The sequence below is a fragment of the Anarhichas minor genome, unplaced genomic scaffold, assembly GCF_050575085.1.
Source record: "Anarhichas minor isolate MPS153535 unplaced genomic scaffold, ASM5057508v1 ptg000007l, whole genome shotgun sequence".
NCBI classification, from domain to species: domain Eukaryota; kingdom Metazoa; phylum Chordata; class Actinopteri; order Perciformes; family Anarhichadidae; genus Anarhichas; species Anarhichas minor.
Window position 1 is genome coordinate 710633 of NW_027466453.1, and position 12460 is coordinate 723092.

A 12460-nucleotide genomic window follows, 5' to 3' on the forward strand; every position below is an offset into this window, starting at 1 on the left:
AAACAGAAGGAAGTGTCTCCACACAGAGAGAGGCAGAGAAGAAGCGAGCACAGTGACGTGTCAGTGAAGAGAAATGGGGAAGTGTGTCGCTGCAAAACTACCCGCCGCTTGAGTTCACACTCATAAAACATAGTTGATGTTCTGATTTGAAAAACATGGACATGCACTGCAGAATAGTTCTACTGAGCATACAGGTGTCCATGTTATTCACTAACATGCACATATTCACTGATGCAGTTTCAGTTAACTCATATTTCCAGCTAACTTCAGTCCTCCCCAACAACAGAATGATCAGTCACATGTCATGTGTTCACTGTGAATAGGGCAGAGGTACAGGTGAAGGCCAGGGGTGCCAGTCCATCCATAGGGCTGCTACACATGAGGGGAGGAAGAAAGTTCTCAATGTATATCTTTAAACCATTTAAAAATAATACTATTATTTTTGAAATACTACAACATAAGTGCGTAGCCTATTGGATAAGCCCTAGTTAAATCTTCTATCAAGATATTGGTTATTTCATATCTCAGTGAAGATAATTATCTCAATAATATCTCGGTAATGATCACCATTCAGCATATTTTCTGATACTTCAATAAATAAACAGTCTATATGAATCAACAACGTGGTTTTGTATACACTGGGAATTAAATACTCGACTTTGAAAATGTGTGACCCAGCCTTCTCATTTTAAAACTTAACAGAAACTAAAATATGTTTCTGAAAACATATGAGGCCAGAAATAGGCAATGCAGTAACATATAGACTCATATTTGAACAGAGCTGCCTACTTGGTTGTTCTTCCTCAGGTGGAGTCTCTCTGATGTCATTAGTATCACTGAGAGGAGGCAGAGGAACCGGATTGTTTCACAGATTATCTGCCTCATGTGCTACTGTCAGTATATAGTGGTGGTTGGAACAAATATGACAAAAAGTTATTTCTATTAAAGTTTCTAACTGTAGCTTTACATATCGCTAGTCATTATTCTATATGTTTCCTAACAGGTGCCGTGTGTTTATGTGAAGCCTGAACGCTCTTCTTCCTCTGAGCCACAGCTCCATTAAAACACATCAATGAGCCACACGCACCGCCCTGCTGCCTGAAACACTACAGCAACACATGGTTTGACCTTTTTCATTTACTTTTGATTTTTTTTCTTGATCTTTTTTCTTGGTTTCTTTGTAATACTTTATCATTTTTACCGTCTTATTATCAGTGTCATCTGTAAAGCACTTCTCTACGAAAGGTGCTATACAAATGACACAAAATACAGGTTTTAGGGAATCCCTGAACTTGTTTTAAAAACATTAAAAGATATATTTGTGAAGTGTGTAGAAGACGATGGGCAATCCATTGTAACATAATTGTGATCCACTGATAGCTTTGATACTGCTAATGATAAAGTACTGTCACAGTACTACATGCTGTGTGACTTAATGCAGACATATGAATGACAGAACATGCTATGTAATAAACTACCAACCAAACTGTTCAATCACAATTATGTTAATATTAATTATGAAATTCATGACCCTTATTTCCGCTAATCATTATACTCGGCTCTGCGTTTCCTGTGCTAAGATGCCAACACACACAGCTGACAAGTATGCAAACTAGTTTTCACATGTTCAGATGTGAAGTGCACACCGTGAAACCCTTTGACCAGAGAACACGAGAGCCTGACGGACAGAGAGCAGCACTGAGAGAACGGGGCTCAGGTAACAGAGGACTGAAAACAGGAAGGAGAGAGCTGTTCTTTACCTGACGTGGAGACACAGCAGTCAGCGCTGACACAAATATACAACAGTGCAGGATGTCATATCACTGCCTGTGTGTGCAGAGGGGCGTGGTATTGTGTATGTGTGTGTGTCAGAGGATGATGCATTTCCTGGCCTGTGGGGGAAACTGTTTCCTGGTTAGATCTTCTGCTGGCTGTAAAACTCAACAACAACTTACTGTAACAACCTTTTTTCACCAAAATTAGCACGTATGAAGCTTTTTTAACGCAAGAAAATAGGCGATAGACTCCTTTCCCACTGCCAGTAGACCAGTACTGTTGTACTGTTGGTTAAACAGTAGAAAGTAGCACGGAGGCCAGTGAGATGTTATGCTGGTTACTTCTTTTTCTGTCTGTTACTCACTCGCTCTTTCAAACTGGGTGCAGACTCATTCAGAACGATGTCGGAGACGAACAGAATTCGTGGCTGAGGTGACAAAGAACTGGACGGAATAGAGGCGAATGTTAGCGTGCCCACCAAGGTGTCATGTTTCCATCACTGGTGATCGGAGCTGGATCTGATAAACACATGTGACTGCTGCAGACTCATTTGTCCCGGGAATGAATGCCGATCTTAGCCTAAAGCCAGATGTGGGTGGAAGTGGGTTTTGTGCAGTGACAAAGGGGCTTTGGATGACAATAATCTTACATGAACTGTTTTATGCTTTCAATGCAGGAGCTGTTTACAACAAGCAGTGGGCACAGTTTGAATTGAACTAAAATCAAAAACATTTTAATTAAAAAACAGCATGCAATTATTCTTCAAGATCTGCTATATTATCAGCTTATAAAGATGTCACCATGAACATGTTAACAAAGAGTTGTCTATATACACAACCTGCACACGTAGAGCAGCATTAGCACTCATTTGCAGCCGTGTTTGTGTCCACATGATGTCAGTCCACTATCGTCCTCTGGCTCCTCAGCTGGTAACTGCTCCACAATGTTAACCAGCAAGTCTCTAACTGAGTCTGTTTGCTGCTGAGCAGGTAGTGTACAGTGGGTGTACTGTAGTGTACAGTGGGTTCATCAAAGCTTTTCCACTGAAAACAGCTGCTTGCTTTCTGCTGCTGCTGCAAACCAAGTTAAAAAATAAGCAGAATTAGCAAGCTGTCAAACTAAAACAAAAAGCTGAAAGAGGCTAAAAGCTGTGGGGTTGTCACATTACACATGAAGGGAAACCCATTCCACAGTCCGTTTACAGGTGTTGGGGAGAACTATTGTGGAAAGTCTCTGATGTCTCGGGGGAGGCTGTGTGACTCAAGTTATGTCCCTTTGGGCAATCGTCAGTTAGGTCTGACAACTATAACTTTAAAATGAAATAATTATGGGGGTGTGGCAGTCTGAGTTAGACAAATCAAAGGAGTAACTTTTGAAGTTTCTCACTTGATTGATCTAATTCTAACTACTGAAGCCTCATTCTGGCTTCACATTTTTCCACAAAACAAGGTCTGTGGATTTTGTCTTCCATCTCGTCCACTGGAAGGTTGTTAGAAATGGCCTGTATGCATTGTAGGAACCAGAACTGTTTCACTGTAGGCCTACACATGGTTGTGAGAGTATAGTTTAAGATAGACTAAAATGTGAACCTATCCTTTGACTCAAGGTTAAGCTTGTTTTCCATCCTGCCTTAGTTCTACTGGATGAAGCGAGGAAAGTAGATGACTCTGCATTCTGTCAGATATGTCTTTGTATGGTTTGAAATGGACAGAAACACCATAAATGGATGGGAGCTCAGAGATGAATGTAAGCACATGTCCAGTGTGTGGCCTACTGCTCTTTTGTCTTCCCATAAGTGACCTGGAGCTGATATAAAGACCTTGCTAACTGAACACTGAGAGGTGATAGCATTTATGCATTTATGACCCACATTATGCCATTCCCAGACTCTTCACATTCGCATCCCACTCCTTCATCCCACACAACAGAAACTCAGCTGCTGAATAAAGGACTACGTGCCATACCAATAACATCATCAGGATTTTGGGGGGGGGGGGGGGGGGGGAGTTTTTCCGATTCAAAGCCAGGGTCAAAGGACAGAGGCCCCCTCAGGGCTAAATGAATAAAATGAAGTAGACAAATATTTACTGAATGTTATGTGTGACAAGGCAGATATCCAGAAATTAAAGGTGCAATTCGTAAGCGGCTCCGAGAGACAGATCTTCAGTTCGCGGTTAGCTGACATTGTCCATGTCAGCTAACTATTCAGCCATGACATGAACATCTTTTAGATACACAAAGTTTTCTGTATTCCAAAACAACAAACTGTGACAGCACTGGCACTCCTCTCTGCAGATGGACCTCAGTTAGCAGCTGGAGCTATTTGCATTCCGCCAGCACAAACACCCTGCCACTTTGGATTTAATCCAGTAAACTCAAAATGCACACGGACCATGGATGTATCATTGACAAGCCCTCGGGGCAGCTCTCTACGTCCTCTCATGTTGGACTGAGGACAGACTGGACGCTACAGTGACTCACTAGTGCCTCTCCAGGTACAAGTGGTACACGACATGACAGGGCTCCTATCACTAGATATCTCTGCAACAATACATAGATGTCACTGATGTAACGTCTACACTGTAAACTCTTCACAATCTGTTGAGAATGTTTAGCTCATTTGTTGAATGTTATAAACAATCTGGCAAGATCTTACCCACTGTCCCTTTGAAAAATGATTTCACACAGTGTTGACACAATATATATATATATATATATATCTGCCACTAGTGGTCCTGCAGCGGGCAGCAGCTCCGTTGTCTCTCAGCTTTCTGTGCAGCCTCTGCCGGTCGCTCACAGCCACTGCTGATGGCTTTATTTCCTGCTAAATGTGTGTGGATGGTTGCCGACCTCCACTCGTAGACATACAGAACGACCGCAGATGGATAGTGGCTGCTTTAAGTGTGTTTTGTTTAGTAGGCCTAAGAGTAATGTTAACTGGTGTTTGATTGTGTCAGGGACAGATTAAACCTAAAAAAACCACAAATATTCACAAGTGTCTCCTGATTGTCTGCCTCTACCAACTTCTCTGAAACTTTTCATTCTGCAAACAAAATGTCCACATCTTAGATCAGTCATCGGTGCAAAATAAAAGAGGAGCCAGTTTAAAGGCACAAAAAGCACTCCCTCCAGGCGCCAAACTAAAAGTCACATAAGTCAGCAATGCAGCGGAAGTTCATTCAAAGCTTAGAACCAGTGTGTCAAATGTATTACTTTCATTAAGATTAATACAGAAAAAATAACATGTTAAAAAGTGCAAATTACAACTTATCATTTAGAGCAGAGGTCTTCAACAGGGGGTCCGCGACCCCTAGGGCGTCCGCGGAGGTACTACTGGGGGTCTGCGAAATTTTTGGTTGATTAGACAATAAAAAATAAAAAAAAAGAATTACATTTTTTTTTTTCTCTAAACATGAATGTGTCCATTATTTTAATAGTTCAGTATTGTATGCAAGATAACAGGTATGTTTATGCATGGCAGTGGCACTAATAGGCCATCACTCATTCTCGTTTCCACATTTATGTTTAATTAAAATAAAAACATCAATGTGAATAGCTTGTATGCAGGATTATCATGCAATTGACAGACCTTGTCAGGTATCAGCTGACAAGGTATGTTTATAAATGTCAGTGGCACGGCCACCCTACTCACTGTACCTTGCACATATTTAAAATAAAAACATGAATATATGAACCTGTGTATTATTGGAATAGCTTAGTATTGAATGCACAATAAAGAGGCATGTTTATACATGGCACTAGGCCCATTTAATATAAAACACAATGTTATACAATATATATAGTCGGAGGTCCCTGCTCTATCTCTCTATCAGTTTGGGGGTCCTTGGCCTGAAAAATGTTGAAGACCCCTGCTCTAGAGATTATGTTATGGCAATATTTATGTTAAGTGATAGAAAAAGATCTCTTTCTTCATTGAAGAAGTTGCCTGAATAGGCCCATTTGTAAATAAAACAATTTATTTAATTCTAATGCTGCCCTTTGGTGCATGCTTCACTTAAAATATCTTCCTTTGGGGAGCTTTTCCAAACAAATACTCCATTATCGACTTTAACTGCGATACTTTAAAAATGAAATATTGATATCCTGTTAATAATACACATAACATTGTGTAAATAATCCAGTGCCTCGTAAATTATTTTATACAGTTACAGACTTTCTCCACCTCCCTGCATTCTGGTTCTGAGAGTAGTCCATTTGCCAAAAAGAAACAAAACGTACAATAAAATTCTTGAATTCTTTTAGCCACAGTATTTGTGTCGTGAAAATCGAACCAAGCCCAATAGCCATGTTTCCACTGCATATTTCTCCATATGTTTTCCAAAAATTGAAGATGCTAAATTAACTTGTGTTTTTTATAGCACCTTTCTAGTCTTCCGACGACTCAAAAGTGCTTTAACACTACATATCATTCGCACATTCACACCCATTCACTGATGGCACATCGGGAACAATTTGGGAAGGACTGGACTGGAGGAGCCGGGGATTGCACCGCCGATCTTCTGATTGAAAGATGACCCACTCTACCTATGAGCCACAGCCGCCCAGATGGTGAAAAACAAGTACTCATTTTATGTTTGCAAATTATAAAGTGCAGAAGCATTGACAGCAGGGTTGTGAGGGTCAGGGAGCTGATGTGGCTGTAGAGGAAAGCACACACACTGCAAACAGACACACCCAGAAGCCTGCAGATAGACAGCAGTATGTACACATGCAGCTGCACCTCACTGCTGACCTACAAGCACACAAGACCAAAATACAAAGCTCTTATCTATATTTCCTCATAGTCAGGAGGAGGTTTACGACTGTTGAGGGAGAGAGGAACACAACCATCTGTCTTTCCATCTCTCTATTATTTTCTGCCTCCTCATCCTCCTTTCTTTTGTCATCCAGTGGAAGCATACACACCGATACTAACAGTGTGTGTGTGTGTGTGTAGTTTAGTCCTGGTCCTCTATCAGACCTCCATCAGTAAAGAGACCATCAGAGAGAAGATGGTCTGTTTCTATAGAGTTATTCTTGATGCTCGTCATCGGAGCCACCGGGTCGGATTCTGGTGAAATGAGATGAAATCATGCAGGTCCACCAGATACTCCTTCAGCTCAGACTCCAGCAGAGACCGGTCCACCGTGGAGAGACCCAGATCCTCCAGCAGAGACCGGTCCACCGTGGAGAGACCCAGATCCTCCAGCAGAGACCGGTCCACCGTGGACAGACCCAGATCCTCCAACAGAGACCGGTCCACCGTGGACAGACCCAGATCCTCCAGCAGAGACCAGTCCACCGTGGACAGACCCAGATCGGCTTCTCTGCAGATCTGCAGTTGGAGCTCCAGAGGGAGGAGGAGAGCTCGCAGCAGCAGCGTCTCCTCCTCTCTGCTCCTCTGGTTTCCTCTGGAGACTCAGGCCATGTCCACACTACTCCGTTTCCATTTGAAAACGCATATGTTTTGCTACGTTTACACTGAACTTAGCAGTCACAACGTGTCCTTCACTGATTCGTCACACCACTATCACGTGAACGTTTCCCGGAAAGTCATAAACAACAATTAACAGCTTTGATTACCGATCGACTACCAGGTTAATTGGGGTTAACATGGGCAACAGATTACAGGTGTTGCTGACCTTGTTGTCTTTACTAGCAGCTGTTGTCCTGTTAAAGTCTGCATGTTTGTGGAGGAAGCAGCTGTTATTGGAGTACTTAGTGAGCGGCGTGTCCAGCGGCGTTATCAGCCCTACGGAGCGGACATCTGAGGTCAGGGTTTGAGGCTTTGAGGAGAACGGACACAAAACAGAGGACTTTCCTGTCCTTATTAATCCGCAGATAAAATGTAAAGGAACAAAAGCTTCACCCGCGGTGTTTGAAGGAGAAATACCGCAGGTCCTTCCTAGAGTATTTCTCCTTCACATACCGTATAAAAACCCAGCAGATTATACATTCATTCATTCATGTGCAATATCAGTATCAATACCAATGTATAGTGCAATATAAATAGTCTGTGCAACATAAACACTTCATATGTCCTACTTCATTTGTGCAATAATGTGTATCCAACCACTCAATCCGATTATATTGTATTTTTAGCTTTTACCTGTCATTATTAGCATGCCATCAATTTGCAGTCTAATAATACTTAAATGCCCATTCTCAGTTAGTTCTTCACAAGCTTTTTGTGACACAAAAGTACATAAATATACACAACAGAAGTATTAAAGTACTGCATAAACTTCTGTCAGTTTCCAGAACTTCATTTCCCCACGTGGGTCCAGATGATGCAGGATGACAATCACCAAAACTGTCCAATCAGTGAGTTACCCGTCAGTCTGTATGCCTTCATGTTGACTCCTATTGGTGGATAAAAAGCCAGTGTGAACAGGAACCGGACCAGAACTAAAAGGCAACAATGTTTTCTCTGGTCTGGACCAAATGAGCCCAACTACAGGTGAGAAAACAGCCTCACCACACTGCTGCTGCATGACGGCTGCATCGTGTGGTGTCCACACAGACTGCAGTGTTACTGCTGCCAGCCCTTCTTTCTACATGGATGTTACCTTTCATAACCACCACAATGTTTAATTTCATTATAAATATCGTTTATATTTATTCCAGACAGGAAACATTTTTTTTTCAAACATTGTGCTTATTTGTAAATAATAACAATCCACAATTAAAGCCAGAATAGATGGAGCAGTGTCCTGCAGATTATTCACAATGAAAGCCTCATGTCAACAAATGAAGGGGGCTTACATTTTAAAATGGGAACAGGAAGTGAAAAAAAGAATGAATAACTTTTTTTGTCATTTGTGTGACATGTTCTATGCTACACTCTACAGATATAGACTGTCAAAAGATAATTTTCACTGTCTGCTTTTGAAAAATATGCAGGACCTCAAATCTGTAAAAGAAATGCAGCCGGACCGAGCCTGAGCCATGCTGCTCCCACAGGCTGTAACCTGGGAGCATGGCCACGCGGTTCTGCACGGCAAGATGCTCCCGCAGGCGGCGCTGCCGGGCGTTACACTACTTATGACTTTATATCGGATACTGTACATACAAATAAATAGATACCTGCACTTTCATAAAGTTGGACGACTCGGAAGAAAAAACCTAGATAGTGGTCAAAATGAGATCTGATTTAATCCCTAAAATGAGTCTAGCTCCAAACACTGAATCCTAGTGCTTCTTCTGTGTCCACACAGGACGGGTTCCATTGCATCTTAACGGCTCTCAACATGGCGACAGCTGAGCTGGCAGTGCTAACAGTACAAACTGCAGAGACAGTGCTGACAGAGCTGACAGGGTTTACCTGAGGGGGAACTGGAGGACGGGTGCTACGCTTCCTCCACAACGCAGTCGGCCTGGACGGCGTTATCAGCTGTAACCGCCGTATGAGAGCAGTGCAGAGCAGCACCCGTGAGCTAACCAGCGGGGCATCACATGCACCAACATGCACTCTCACAGGCACTAACATGCACTAAAAAGGTACTCTCACATGCACTACCATGCACTAAAAGACATACAGCCGGCCAGCTATGTGAACAAAGAAGCTCTGATAACAACACACACAAAGGGAGAGACACTTCATTCTCTGTTCAGGGAGACATTACTCCTCTAGATCTTTACAGAGATGATCGTTGTTTGATGAGATATTAATGATCTGAATGTCGTATATCACACCTTTAAGTTTGCTGTGGATGTCAGAGCGGAGCCAGTTTGACCTGTAAATGTCTCCGTACAGATTGAACTTAAAAGCTATTATTATACCAAAGAGGTTGTCTCACAAACAAATGTCTTCCACAGATGGAGGGGTCCAGTGGCGGCTGGTGGAAACTTTTCTAGGTAGGGCCATCCTATCAATTTCAGCAAACATCCCAGTATGATTGAATGCAAACAAATTAAGGTATCAAACACGCATTACTACTTTGCAGTTAAATATTTAACATATATAGTAACATGAAGTGTAATTATGAATACTGATGTTAAATTAAGCTATGATGAGTTTTCACTGTTAATTTACCATCTCTATTACATGTTGATGCCTCCATGACCAAGTTAAGCAGATGAGACTGAGGACAACTATGTAGAAGAAAAGATGTTCACTTTGCCTAATATGTAGCTTGACAGAGTTCTCCATGTGTGTCCTGGTGTTCTCATGTTTCCTTACCTCCTCATCCCTCACTCCCGTTACTGTCCGTGCTGGATCTGTCCCCGTTGTTTTAAAAAGCTAAATACGTTATTACTTATGAGCATGACTGCATCCAGCTAGCCAAACCTGTCTGGTACAGCTAGTAGTGAAGCTTCGCATGTACTGCTTCCCTTTCCCGCTAGTCTGCTGTCTGATTGTGAGGTCAGGCTGATCTGGGATCAGCTCTTTGGCTGCAGAATCTCGCGCTGGCGCTCGCGCTCGCCTGTAGAGACTTCTCCTGGCGAGAACGCGCAGCTAGGGGGGCAACATCGATTCTGCCCCAAGCTGAATCTATTTGAGGGCGCTGATTGGCTAAATTGTATGTCACTCATTTATATCTTTAATCAGCAATTGGCTAAACTGCTTCATAGACCCGCCTCTTTTGGGCCAAAACGATTTTGCCCCCCTAGCTGCGCGTTCTGAGACGTGTCGTGCACACAGGCGGAGAGCACGAGCAGACGAGCACACAGGCGGAGAGAACGAGCAGGAAAAGCATATATTTTGCGCAGATATCACATTTTACACATATTACTGGGTACATTCCACAGTTCCAACACACAAATATTGACAATTTGTATAATTTATTATTATTATAAATTTTTTATTTTTTATTTTATTTTTGTGTGGCTCAAGGTGGGGCCAGGCCCCATTGCCCTCTATTGACCAGCCGCCACTGGAGGGGTCTATTAAAGATGAGTCAGGCTCTAAGGCTTTGCTCAGAGTGCTCCTTGAAGCTTTACAGTTTCCTGTTGATGTGAAGATAAGTACACACACACACACACACGGATGACTTCCAAACGTGTTAGTCAGGATCACTGAAGGCACTCAGGACACAGCGCCCTCAAGGTTGCACAACCCTTTGATTTTTTTTCCAAAGACATAAAATGTGAAGTTTAGAATGTGCATGTTAGGCTTTTGTACAAACTATGAACTGTGCAAAATAAATGAGTCATCACCATGACCACTGAGTAGTGGCCATTGGAATGTAGGCTCCTATAGTGCCATCTATGGGCAAATACAATCAATTGTGCAGGACTGTTTGCAGTTGATGTGTGTATGTGTCATCTAAAATTGAGTGAAAGTACTGCAGGTTATTCTGAAGTGTTGATGTGTTTTCTGAAGTGTTGATGTATTTTCAAAAATATTGACGTGTTTTGTGAAACATTGACGTGTTTTGTGAAACATTGACGTGTTTTGGGATCATTCTTTTATCTGTAAGGAGACTTTACCATTGACTTATACATTCCTTTCCTCACTTTGTAACCTACGTTTTACATAATGTTTGATAATGTACTGAATTGTTATTGATTATTAGCAACTTGGTCAAAAATCTTCAAAATTAACAGGAATTTTAAATGCAGCAACAACTTGATGAAAGCTGTTGGTTGTTATAATTTGTTGCCACCCCTCCAAACATTGGCTTTACAAGTAGCCGTAGAACTTGTTGGCGTAGCAGCTGTGAAATACCTCCAAACAGCTGACATGTTTGTTGTTAGCTGCCCCAGCTATGCGGTCTACTGCCATATAATCACATATGAACATAGAACTGAATTGAATAGATCGACCCCATTGTCACAATACCCGTTCCAGCTGTCTGAGTCAGTATCGGGCCGATATCAGTATCAGTGCTGAAGGCCACAGGTTTAACATTGAGCGTCTTTGTGACTAATGTACTAGACTGTAAAGGACTTGACCATTCAAACGGTTACCAGACAGCGAGGGATAACAGAACGTCATAATCAATTCCCATCATCTCCCTAAACAAACCAACCATCAACACATCCAACATCAATATGAAAGTATGTAACCAGATATGAACAGCTCAACATATACGAAACATAATTTCTCTAGTTTTCCCAGTTTAACTGTCCCCCAACCATTGCATCATCATAACTCAGTCAGATCTGCACACAAAGACATCATAATCGAGCTGCATCCATTAGTGAACCATACACTAATCTACTAATACACAATGTTCATAAATACACATGTCAATAGCGTTGCTGGATGACTGGATAGCCTCTGATCCAGCATCTGTTGATCCCCTGTCCTCTCAAAGCTTCTCATGTCACATGCCCCCTGCTGTCTCACATGCTTGAGCCTTGAGCTTTCCTGATTCCCCTTTCAGTGTATCCCTGTATTTACAATGGAACTTCTTCTGACGACATTTTACAAAGTGGGATCATTTTGACTGACCCTTACTTGTACAAGGGGCATGTTTTGGGTTAGAGTGTGTGTGTGTGTGTGGTGAGCTAATCTTATTCGGCGCAGGAAACACATTTCAGGGCCTTGAACCAAACAACTGGACAGGAAGCGGGGCTCCAATCTGAGCTGAAGGGAAGTACAAACTAGCCACCTGAAACAGCAACAAACAGCAGCAGAGAGGACGTTCCCTGATGAAAGGCTGGATCTTTCATCTATTTGTATGTGCTGGATCACGCAACCTGTCAGGGATCCATAAAGTGGATTGGAAAATACTGA

The 12460-nt window shown here is 42.2% G+C and overlaps 1 protein-coding gene and 1 long non-coding RNA gene across 2 annotated transcripts in view; one reads left to right on the forward strand and one right to left on the reverse strand.

Annotated features, from left to right (window-relative positions):
- Positions 1 to 1847, reverse strand: part of septin12 (septin 12) — a 32709-nt gene extending 30862 nt beyond the window's left edge. Inside the window, exon 1 of the mRNA XM_076081912.1 lies at positions 1761 to 1847. The gene's annotated coding sequence lies outside the window, so the exon portion shown is untranslated. The remainder of the gene's footprint in view (positions 1 to 1760) is intronic.
- LOC142938635 (uncharacterized) overlaps positions 1 to 12460 on the forward strand; it is a 366584-nt gene that overhangs the window by 300561 nt on the left and 53563 nt on the right. The gene's annotated exons all lie outside the window — the stretch shown is intronic.